Source organism: Doryrhamphus excisus, linkage group LG18, assembly GCF_037039965.1.
Source record: "Doryrhamphus excisus strain RoL-2023G ecotype Guam linkage group LG18, RoL_Dexc_Guam_v1.1, whole genome shotgun sequence".
Classification (NCBI taxonomy): Eukaryota; Metazoa; Chordata; class Actinopteri; order Syngnathiformes; family Syngnathidae; genus Doryrhamphus; species Doryrhamphus excisus.
In genome coordinates this window covers 11939735-11951994 of record NC_136374.1, presented here as the reverse complement: position 1 = coordinate 11951994, position 12260 = coordinate 11939735, and positions in this window count along the sequence as shown.

Here is a 12260-nt window from a genome sequence, read left to right as displayed (position 1 = left end):
TATAAGTTAAATCCTAGGAAGCGGACAAAGGCCATGAAGCAGACACCTGCTGTGTTTGCCACCATGATAAACATCATTATATTCTTTTCTGAATTATTTTCATATTGACTGTCTTTCATTATGGCATTCATTAGTGATAATAATTCATTATATTGGTCGATATACTAATAATGTTATTAATTTCTAATAAGGCTTGAATCAAAAGAACATCAACTTGCTGTTACACATCCTATGTATCTTTGCGTACGTATGTGTGTGTGTTTTCCCCATCTGCTTTTGGCGCAGTGCATAGTCATCTATCTCAGTTAACCAGACTGTGTCAAAGCTCCATCTGTGAAAACAGTAAATACACTGACTCACTCACTCGAAAGCCACTGCCATTGATAGCGGAAACACACACACACTCACACACACACACACACACACTTGAGTAAAAAAAAACAAAAAAAACCTACAGCATGTCAGCATGTCACCACACACATACACACACATATATATACAGTATAGTGTTACTCTTTGTTTTTGTCATCACAGTGTGAGTAGCATGGCAACCATACACACAATGTTGATCACTTTTGTCTTAGTTTCTATAGTACTGCACATAAAATTTTAACAAAATTTATACAGTAGTACCTTGTTTCTCGCGGTTAAGTAGTATTCTTTCTTTATAAATGCAATATTGTTGTAGTTAGAGATTAGATTAAAAAAAACAATGAACCTTCTAAATTGACCTTTTTAAAATGATTAGAGCCCTCTAGACAAACTAACACCCCTATAGTCACCTTTACACTCATATTATCCAATATAGTTGACATAATAAGAGTGAATAAGCCATTTAAGACATAAATATGGCTGATGCCGGTGTGTATTGCTATAAAAGCGTTCCCTACGTGAAGTCTGGTGCTTGTGTGTCTCAACGAATATTACAGTAACATATCTCAGCCATGTTTAATTTAGGCAAAAAATGTTAGATTTGCTTAAATATGCATACATTATGACTTATAGTAGACTGTATTTGACCACCAAATAGCAAAACCATGATAGAGTGTAGCCGTGAAATTCGAACCACAAAGTGGCAATTGATTACTGCATATGAGTTATGATTTATCATATGACATGCCTCTACTGTAATGCATTCACTGCTAGCAAAACATTAAGACAAAAAGTAAGAGAATATAAAAATAAAGCACATTAAATGAAATGAATGAGTTGCAACCTCTCAGCCTCTTTAATTAATTGAAGTACTGTAAGGTTTGTTCTTATTCGGCTTATTTGAGAATATATTATTAGATATCACATGACCGTCTTTGGTATGAATATGATGGATGATGGCGACTTGTTTGATACGTAAGTATGTGACATGCATGATATGAAGCTCGGGGGTTGTACAGAATAGACTGCTTGTAACGAGAGAACTGGCGAAACCGCTGGTATGTAACAACTATATTTGGTTCTAAGAAGCAACTGTCTCTAGTCGGAGTAGTATTAGTAGTATTAGTAGTATTAGTTAAATGTGAAATGAACACAAGAAAAATGACTAGAGTTGAGGTTACAACTTTTCAAGTGCAGGATGACTAAAAAGAACTATGTTTTCCTTTGCACCCACCATCATTATCTAAGCTTAATAATGACCTTCTAATAAAATATTATTAAAAACACAATATGAATTATTTTATCTCAATAGAATAGACTTTTTCATTCATTCATTTTCTACCGCTTTTCCTCACGAGGGTTGCGGGGGTGCCTATCCCAGCTGTCTTCGGGCGAGAGGCGGGGTACACCCTGGACTGGTCGCCAGCCAATCACAGGGCACATATAGACAAACAACCATTCACACTCACATTCATACCTATGGACAATTTGGAGGGTGACTCCAAATTAACCTAGCATGTTTTTGGAATGTGGGAGGAAACCGGAGTACACAGAGAAAACCCACGCATGCACGGGGAGAACATGCAAACTCCACACAGAGATGGCCGAGGGTGGGAATTGAACCCTGGTCTCCTAGCTGTGAGGTCTGCGCGCTAACCACTAGACCGCCGTGCCGCCAGAATAGACTTTTTTTCTTCTAATATTACAACTTTATAGTCCTTGTGATATATATATTTCTTGCACACTTTGTTCTTATTACATTTTTTATTTAATTTTTTTTCTTGTATTATTCCAACTTTATATTTGTTATACTTTTGCTCTTATGAAAAAAAAATATGTTAAAAAACACACAAATATTTTTTTGTAATATTATGACTTTATACTTAAGTTTTGTTTTTAGGAAATTTTTTTTATAATAAAAAATATTTCCCATTTGCAAACTGTTGTTTCTTGGAATATTCCGACTTTATACTTTACACTTTTGATTTTATGAATTTTTTTTTTAATTAATAAGTTGTTTGTTTTTTTTTTGTCCTATAAGAACTCATTCATTGTGGAGACAGTTTGACCCTGGAACAGACTATTTGTATTTCTTATGAGAAAATACACGTAGTTTATTTTACAGTGTTTTGTTCCACATTTGACCTGTTTGAATTCTGAATTGTTGGCCCTCTAATTTCACTGTTCTCTAATTCCCTGCTTTTCCATCAGCCTACACAAATACTCCACAAGTTCAGTAGCGAGCTAAAAAAACATGGAGGACAATCTTGTAATAAAAAAATGCTGACTATTCTCTGTCATTTCAGGACGTGTGGAAGAAGATCATGTCCTGCCAGACTAGCAAAGATCTCCAATAATAAACATTCTATTGTGCTTGGACAACAAGGGAAGCTCCCAGCTTCTCATGTTTTATTCTTCTCATCCCTATCTTTTTTCATGCTTTCACCCCCCACACAAATCTTCCTCCTCCTCCTCATTCAGTACATCTTCAAGAAATTGATGAACGCGTGTGTGGGAGTGAAATAGTGGAAGCCAGCGTAGCAGATGTTGGAGCTGTGGGTTTTTTCTTCCTGTGTAGTGTGGTGTGAAAGAGCAGCATATCGAAGATCTTTTATTTAGCCGCCCCGCCAGACTACAAGGCAGGTTTGGCCTCTAAGATTAAAGTTGTTTGCAAAAACAGATTGTGGCGGCAAACATACCAGGAGGTGCATCAACATGTTTGAAAAAAAACATGGATTATAGCAAAAATACCTTTGAGTAGATATTCTACTCAGGACAAAGGAAGATGAAGATAAATCTTGGTGAAGATCTGGATAAAAGTGCAAAAACAGATCACGCTCTTTAGATCTTGCGATGTAAAACAGGGCGAGCCCCACCCACTTGGACGCCGAACAATACGTGCTTTCACTGTTAAGTTCCCAAATACCCCAATACCACAACATTTGTCGCTAGTCGTTTTGGAGAAAATATGTCATCAAGTGGGGGTTGAAATGTTGCCAAATTGTTGCCAAATGTTGCCAACACACTGGTTGGGTCACCCTTAGCAGCAACAACTGCAATCAAGCAATAAAGTTTGCGATAACTTGCAATGAGTCTCTTACAGTGCTGTCAAGGAATTTTTGCATCTTTGCAGAATTGTGACATTTTTCACTGGGGTGACCATTAAGGTAGTAATAAGTAAGTAAGTAAGTCATAAGTAACTAGTCAATATATATTAAATATTCAATGTTTCATATACTTATTATGTAGACATATAAAATATTATTAAAAACATAATATGAATGCCTCAGCCTTCGAATATGTATTCCTTAATTATTTTATTTAATAAAATAAGCTTTCTTTCTTCTAATATTACAATTTTATAGTATATATAGTATAATATATATATTTTTGGACCATTTGTTCTTATTAATTTTTTAGTTTTTTCCTTGTATTATTCCAACTTTATATTTTGTATACTTTTGCTCTTATGAAATAATTTTGTATGATAAAAACATACAAATATTTTCTTGTAATATTATGACTTTACACTTTAGTTTTGTTTTTAAGGACATTTTTTATGAAATATTTTCCAATTGCAAACTTGGAGTGTTTCTTGGAGTATTCCAGTTTACGCAGTTACAAAATTAAGCATTTTTTTTATGATCAGTTATCAGATCTATTTTTAATTACCAAATTAATTACATTTTAAAGCGCTTTTCAAGGCATACAAACACAATTGAATCGAACCCATTATTCATTCACTCTTGAGTCACACACTGGAGGTGGTTAACTACATCTGTAGACACAACTGCTCTGAGGTAATCTGACAGAAAAACGGTTTTCATGACGCTTATCCATGCCTTTTTTCATCGAGTGTGACAAACTTGAAACAAGATAGCAGTGAACGTATTTCAAAAAGGATGACGACCACTATTGAATTCGAGAAAGGAGTCATTGTAAAGTTCAAAGACGGGTCCGTGCTGCCAATCTCGCCAGGATGTACTGGAAGCCCTTAAAAACAATAAGTACATCCTGAAGAATAACAATGTAATCATTGCAAAAGGAGGAACGGTGTTAACAAAACAGAGACAACAAGAAGGACAACTGGAGGGAAACAGTTTCAGAGGCGAGGCTGATGGGGGGGGCGGGTCTAAGAAAAAATGTAAAACTGTGTATTTTAAAAAGTCAGACCTCTATGCATGGATTCTTTGTGCCACATGAGTGCAGTAACAGTTAAAAAAAATGGATTGCCCTTCAAGCATAAACTACTTTTATCACTCTTGTTCTTTGCAAAACCAGGTAAAGGCGATAATTAAATGTTCAATTATCAATTAATTTGTCATTATTCTGGAAAAGCATTTGTCATTATTCTGGAAAATGCTTTTGCATTTGGTAGGTCAAATATTTATGGATCCATCCTAATAAATGTTATGTTACCAGCGTGTAACGCGTCTGCAAACATGAAATGTTTGTGTTCGCACCTTCAACAAATGGATGTTAAATTCAAGTTATTTTGGCTCCAGTGAGGGAAGATTCTGTGGGAAGGTGGTGTTGAAAGAACCCCCGCCCCTGCCTGCAAATGGAAATGATTATGTGTGATTGAGAGGTTTGGCTGTCGTCTTCCGTCTCTGCTGGAAGAAAGCCCGACCGTCTCTGGACTCGAGACCAGCTCACAAGATTCCATTTGTGATAAAAGCATTTGGCTGTAAAGATCACAAAGAGAACCTCTGCGTTCCGTAGGAATATGATGGCTGATATGCATGGAGCCAACATTTATTTATCTGCTGTTGAAGAGTCCGCTGAAGGTCAGCAGGGCGGGTTGATAAGGCAAGGAAAAAAAAAAAACGTAATCAGCTTGTCTGCTAGGCTCCTGAGCTGGGAGTTTATCCTCTATTTTTCCTTCCTCGAGGTCGACTTCCTCACTTTTATCTTTCTTTGTCGCCGGCGTCAGACTCTGTGATCAGGCTTGGTGCTGACTAAACTTTATTTTAAAAAAATTATTCAGGTTTAAATTTCACTTTCTGCAATATGTCTGTTCCGTAACTATTCTACACTATACGGTATATGGTTTACTAGGATTGACAAACATTAAAATACTCTCCTCTGTGATCAGGCTTGGTGCTGACTAAACTTTATTTTAAAAAAAAACAATTTATTCTGGTTTACATTTCACTTTCTGCAATATGTCTGTTTCATAACTATTCTACACTATACGTTATATGGTTTACTAGGATTGACAAACATTAAAATACTCTCCTCTGTGATCAGGCTTGGTGCTGACTAAACTTTATTTAAAAAAAAAAACAATTTATTCTGGTTTACATTTCACTTTCTGCAATATGTCTGTTTCATAACTATTCTACACTATACGTTATATGGTTTACTAGGATTGACAAACATTAAAATACTCTCCTCTGTGATCAGGCTTGGTGCTGACTAAAATTTATTTAAAAAAAATATATTCTGGTTTACATTTCACTGTCTGCAATATGTCTGTTCCGTAACTATTCTACACTATACGGTATATGGTTTACTAGGATTGACAAACATTACAATACTATCCATTTTGAGCAATTTGACTTTGCAATTTTGGTTTTGCAGAACATGCTAGCGTACATGTAATACAGGTACAGTATCTTCAAGGTTTTAAAAAATGTTGTTTATTTCGGGTGGTTAGCGCGCTGGCCACACAGCTAGGAGACCCGAGTTCGATTCCACCCTCGGCCATCTCTGTGTGGAGTTTGTATGTTCTTCCCGTGCATGCGTGGGTTTTCTCCGGGTACTCCGGTTTCCTCCCACATTCCAAAAACATGCTAGGTTAATTGGCGACTCCAAATTGTCCATAGGTATGAATGTGAGTGTGAATGGTTGTTTGTCTATATGTGCCCTGTGATTGGCTGGCGACCAGTCCACGGTGTACCCCGCCTCTCGCCTGAAGACAGCTGGGATAGGCTCCAGCACCCCCGCGTCCCTCGTGAAGATAAGCAGTAGAAAATGGATGGATGAATGAATGTTGTTTATGCCGGGCTGCACGGTGCAGTTTGCGTGCAGGACACACTACTAGGAGACCCGAGTTCGATTCCACCCTCGGCCATCTCTGTGTGGAATTTGTATGTTCTTTCCGTGCATGCGTGGGTTTTCTCCGGGTACTCTGGCTTCCTCCCACATTCCAAAAACATGCTAGGTTAATTGTCGACTCCAAATTGTCCATAGGTATGAATATGAGTGTGAATGGTTGTTTGTCTATATGTGCCCTGTGATTGGCTGGCCACCAGTCCAGGGTGTACCCCGCCTCTCGCCCGCGACCCTTGTGAGGATAAGCAGTAGAAAATGAATGAATGTCCTTTATTTTTAAATGTGAGAACTATACACAGGCCTGCCCCTAAAGAAGTATTATATCCCACATACTGTATGAGCTTAATTTATTAACTTCCGTGTGTTCATTAAAATTCCTTTCAGCATGGCCTCCCGTCTAATCCAGCCCAGCCTTTCTTCTCCAAATCCTCTTTTAATAATGCGGAGATTTCGAAGACATTTCTGGACCACTTCCAAGTGGTCTTATCCCCAACCCCGCACCCCGTGGCACCCTAAAATCCCACAAAAATCTCCTTATCTTCAACCGAGCCCCTCACCGCCGAAACAGTCCGCTCTACCCAAACGCCCTAATCTTGACCCCGGCCCGCTCTTTGGCCCACTTCCCTAATTTTGACCTCCCTTCTCTTCCTCTTCTTCTTACATGCGGGGGCTACATAATGAATGCACCCCCACTATGTTGCTAAGCTGTGATGGATGTGCACATAGCAGTTTTCCAAAAAAAAAAAAGCTGACTAGAGAAGTAGTGGAAATGAGCATCCATAAATGTCAAGCCCCCCCTCCGCTAATACGAGCAGGGACTTTACGGTGGTCTTTGACGAGGAAATAGTTCATTGATGTCACAGAAGAAGATTAGTAGATTTGGTGGTTGGGGGGCCGGGGGGTATACACCGAATTTTCTGGACTATAAGTCGCACAAGGTCAAAAATGCATAATTAGGTAGAAAAAACATACATAAGTCATCATTTTGTACTTTTTCTAACAATTCTGCAACCCTGGAGTTAGTAACCGTTGTGATATTGAAACTCAAAAGCGTTTGTTTGTGTAAGCCGTGTGTGTGTGTGTGTGTGTTTGTGTGTTGTCAGGAGGTTCTGGAATCAAACAAGTGTCAGATCTTGAGCCACCTGTGTGTTATCAAGGGTGGACCGATAATCCCCCGCTGCCCTGAGTCTGCCCCCGCTGCTTCCACACACACACCAACAACATACACACACACACACACACACACACACATCTTCTACACTCACAATATCTATTTTCAAGCTGTTTCAGCACCTAACAGCTACCCTACATTATAGAACATTATAGAATTACATACGTACATACAGTCGGCCCAAGGGTGTCTAATGCTTCAGTGGTTGATTTGCTTAAAATTTAAAAGTAATTTTAAGGAAAATATGTTCGAAAAGTCAAACAAGATTCAAGCTCTTAAATGGGACCTATAGTGCTTTTTCCACTTTTCTGACATAAATAAATAAATTAATAAATGCAGTTAGAATATTGTATTATTGTGTTAAGCGATGCCTAAGTTTCAGAAAATGAGGTTTGTGCATTTAGAAGTGAGTCCTGAAAGAAGTTTGGGATGACTCTAAACAGTTGGATTCAGAGAGTTATTTATAACACTGGCTCACTGTGACATCACAGTGATTCTAATTGGAGATCTTGAAGACCTGTTTTATTCCCCGCTTGGTCATCTCTGTGTGTTGTCCTTGTGCGTGTGTAGATTTTCTCCGGGTACTCCGGTTTCCTCCCACATCCCAAAATAAAACATGCTACGTTAATTGGCGACTCCAAATTGTCCATAGGTATGAATGTGAGTGTGAATGGTTGTTTGTCTATATGTGCCCTGTGATTGGCTGGCGACCAGTCCAGGGTGTACCCCGCCTCTCGCCCAAAGTCATAAAGTGTGTTTTTAATGTAATTTTTCTGTTTAAAATTTGTAAAAATTGGAGAATTCCAAGCTGCACGGCGGTCAATTGGTTAGCGCGTAGACCACACAGCTACAAGACCTGAGTTCAATCCCACCCTCAGCCATCTCTGTGTGGAGTTTGCATGTTCTCCCCGTGCATGCGTGGGTTTTCTCCGGGTACTCCGGTTTCCTCCCACATTCCAAAAACATGCTAGGTTAATTGGCGACTCCAAATTGTCCATAGGTATGAATGTGAGTGTGAATGGTTGTTTGTCTATATGAGCCCTGTGATTGACTGGCGACCAGTCCAGGGTGTACCCAGGAAAAACATCTCTGCATGCGCTAACTATAACTATGAAACAGACAAAATAAACGCTTTCACAGGATTTTATGATTTTTTTTTTTCGGAACGTGAGTAAATTCATTGGGTCAACAGGAAGAAAGGTCATGAAATATCCCGATGAAGATGCTGTATCTTTTTGGGAGACGGAGGACAGGAGCCGACATGTCGCTCACACGCTGCACCATCAACACTTTTCTTTTCAGCCATTTTGCTTTCATGGCTGTGGTGTAACTACGGTAACTCTATCCCACAAGGGAAGCCTTTCTTTTGAAGGATCACTAAATTTGGGTGTAATCTAATTCCTGCATGCCTCCTGTCTGTATCGCGGCTGCATGTCTCCAGTGTAAATAATAGCTGGGAAGGCGGGGGGGTTCGTGAAGGGGGTTCCACATCTATTCACAGGGCTATTATGTCTTTTACAGTAGAGAAATCATAAAGCAAAGAGGCCTGTGGTCATAAATACACAACAGCTTTATGTGACTCCACAGACGTCTTCATAAATTAAGCCTTACAATGCAATGGTTCGCCTTTCACACAGAACAACACACTGGTGTACACTTTACCATGACATGGCATCCTGAAATAAAACAATGTCAACCAGCGACAATTGCTTTCAACACCACAGGTCACACCCCAGTGCTTTCCGCTGTTCCCTTTTCACACAGGCGCCATTTATGACATTACAACTGAAATTGCTGGTTCTGTCTCAAATAAACGCAAAAGTAGGGACACAAAAGTCGGTCACAAACATTCAAAATTACATGAAAATGTTTAATACATGCTTGACTTTTTATTGTTTTTATTTTGAAGGAGAAATATTTGGAAAAAATATTTTTGGAAAGCAGGAAGTGAACAAATGTAACAGTTACTGATTGTAAAAGTACCAGATGGAGGGGTAGGATTTAATAAGCTTTGCTTCTTCCTACTTCTTTTGGACATGTGGAACTGTGAACTGATTATGTGATGCATTCAATTGTAATCTGATGCATGTTCAAATGAAATAAAACCATTACCATTACCATTTCAGTATGTGGAATCAAACTATGGAAAGGATTCAATAAGACCCGCAAATCATCACAAAATTTGGTACACACTTTTATGGGACTGAGAAGTAAATTTGTGTAAAATTTCAACAAAATTGTCCGAAGAACGCAGCTGCCTTCAAGCAAAATGTTTTACTTTTTTCAACTAAAACTCCATAATTCATTTAACATGTTTTTGTTTTATGTAGTGTTTTATGTTATGTTGTGTTTTATGTTGTGTTTTATGTTATATTGTGTTTTATGTTGTGTTTTATGTTATGTTTTATGTTGTGTTTTATGTTGTGTTTTATGTTATGTTATGTTGTGTTTTATGTTGTGTTATGTTGAATTTTATGTTATGTTATGTTGTGTTTTATGTTGTGTTTTATGTTATGTTATGTTGAATTTTATGTTATGTTATGTTTTATGTTGTGTTTTATGTTGTGTTTTATGTTATGTTATGTTGTGTTTTATGTTGGATTATGTTGAATTTTATGTTATGTTATGTTGTGTTTTATGTTGTGTTTTATGTTATGTTGTATTATGTTATGTTATGTTACCAGTGAATAGTTTTAGGTGATGATGGACGCCATAGTTTTCTTTTCAAAACAAAGTTAGTCTTTCATTCTCACTTTGCGTCTCCAACATTTTTAATAAACTGAACTTTGAAGTAGTTAAAAATTGAAATGTTGAACTATGAATGTGAACCATTCATATTTATACTGTGTAAACTGAACGTTGAACTAGTTCAGGTTAACTATGAACTTGCACAACACTGCTGAGGGTGTTATGACTACAATGTCTGCCTCACTATGGTGTCTATCAATTTTAGGGCTGGGGGGGGGGGGGTGAACAGTGTGACCCTCTTTGATCCCCTCCGCAGGTCCTCGTCTCATGTTGGTGCACCTGTCCTCAGCTATGACATTGGACAAAATGCCTGCAGCACATGCTTATCCACACATCCGTCAACGCCACAATGTCACACTGATTTACTGCCTTGGAACCGCCATGATTGCCATCAGATGCTATACATTTTTTTTTTTTCAAAAGTCTTGTTTTCCAAACTTAGAAACTGTCTCCAAGCAGATGCTGCATCTTACTGTCCGTGTTTGGCTTCCTGAATCCCTTCAGAGTCTTTGTTTAGCATTATCAAAGACGCTACTCCAGCAGGCTGACATATTTTCGTTGGAGCGTTTAGCACTTCTTTCAGAGGGATTCTTACGGCCTTTTCTCTTTGTGCACGGAGCGTGCCATGCTTGTCGGCTGTGTCTGCACTCACGTCCTGTCTCTTTACAAAAGGAAAACATGTAGCGGCAGCTGTGTCACTCAGTAAGAGAGAGCTAAAAGCAACAATATTTAAAATACGCACTAGTTTTTCCCATACATTCATTATGTATGCTCAGCACAAATACAGTAAAAAGAAGGTACTGTACATGTTGGAGTTCTGTGGGAAACGCTGCACACAGTACATTCATTCATTTTCTACCGCTTTTTCCTCACAAGGGTCACTGGAGCCTATCCCGGTCACGCCAGCCAATCACAGGGCACATATAGACAAACAACCATTCACACTCACATTCATTCCTATGGACAATTTGGAGGAATGCACGGACAGAACATGCAAACTCCACACAAAGATGGCCGAGAGTGGAATTGAACCCTGGTCTCCTAGCTGTGAGGTCTGTGCGCTAACCACTCGACCGCCGTGCCGCCCTGACACACAGTACATAGTAAGTCAATACTGATACGCATGCTGTACACTGGCTACTTTGAACTGTATGTGAACCATTCAATCAGGTGTGACCTTTGACTTATTAATCAAGGCTCCACCTGAAGCTTCCCAGCAGACCACCATGAGGGTCTATCTATGGTCGGCATCAGCTCTCACTTTGGTGTCTCTAGTTAATCCCCCATGGGTGCACCGCAAGGCCTGGCCGAGACGCTCGGTGGAATGTGGCAAGTCATGTGACCCTATTTCCCTGCATGCCACTCTGTGTGTGTACGCATTTTGAGAACAGCGCTATAAAATCAAGAGGATATGAGACACAATGGTAGCTGACCCGGGTCGCGTGAAAATGGCGGAGGTGTGTTTGATTTACGATACGTGCTCTCTCAATGTGCTGATGTTCTGTAAGAGTAGAAGGCGTGTTTCTCGGAAGAAATCGGCATTATTGAAACACGTGTTCAAGTGCGGGAGTAGTAAAACAACATCCTTCATAAATCAGAGCGTGGCAGGGCCTCATTTTGGGAAGTCGGGGCATGACACTCCACCCCCACCCCCCCAACACCGCCATAGAGGATGAGTAAAATCATATGTGCCTTTGGATCCACATGACAGCAACCGCAGTGTGGGAGCTGCACGTGTGTTTGCTCCCATAGCAGCAGTGAGTAGTGGTGGTGGCGGATGAGGGGGAGGGGGGCGAAGAAGAGCCAAGATGGCAGCTATGTCAATAACATGCCTGACCTTTGCCACTCACCCCATTAGGTCTCTACATCAAGAACCCCGCCACCCCCGGTTTTGGGGGCCAGATGTAACTCC